Source organism: Chrysochloris asiatica, unplaced genomic scaffold (genome assembly GCF_000296735.1).
Source record: "Chrysochloris asiatica unplaced genomic scaffold, ChrAsi1.0 scaffold00081, whole genome shotgun sequence".
Lineage (NCBI taxonomy): Eukaryota > Metazoa > Chordata > Mammalia > Afrosoricida > Chrysochloridae > Chrysochloris > Chrysochloris asiatica.
The window spans coordinates 516,577-517,149 of record NW_006408599.1 but is presented as its reverse complement, the minus strand read 5'-3'; positions in this window follow the sequence as shown (position 1 = coordinate 517,149).

The window sequence follows — 573 nt, the reverse complement described above, 5'->3', positions numbered from 1 at the left end:
AAAGAAAAAATGAGGAGTGACTGCTGATGGGCACTTGGCTTCTTTTTTGTCAATGAGAATATTCTGGAATTACAAATTGGTGATGTTTATACAGCTCTGCTATTATGCTAAAGACAATTGAATTGTATACTCTAAAGGGTGAATTTTATTATATGTTCATAATATCTCAATCAAAAAATGAATGGAAAAAAAAGTGCTTTTGAGAGGGAGAGTTGCTGTGTGCTGATGACCGAGGGGCAGGCTTGCAGGGTAAACCCTTTGGTTGGTTGATGATGCATGGAGGGGATTATAAGCATGGCAATGAAATGATATACGATAGGATGAATGTAAAGCTAATGTTTTCCCATGTAAACTATCACATAATTCACAATAAAACATTTTTTTAAAAAGTGCTTTTGAGACATTTGCACAATTTTGGTCTTGGTATTTTGAGCTTTACAATAATGTGGCAGTGCATCCTTGAAGATTTCTATGGCAGGTTCTTCCCAGGGCCCTGCCTTCCTTCACTGGAGTATAACGTATACACAATAATGAAGTACATTGATCTTTTTTATTTTAAAATTGTGGTAAATA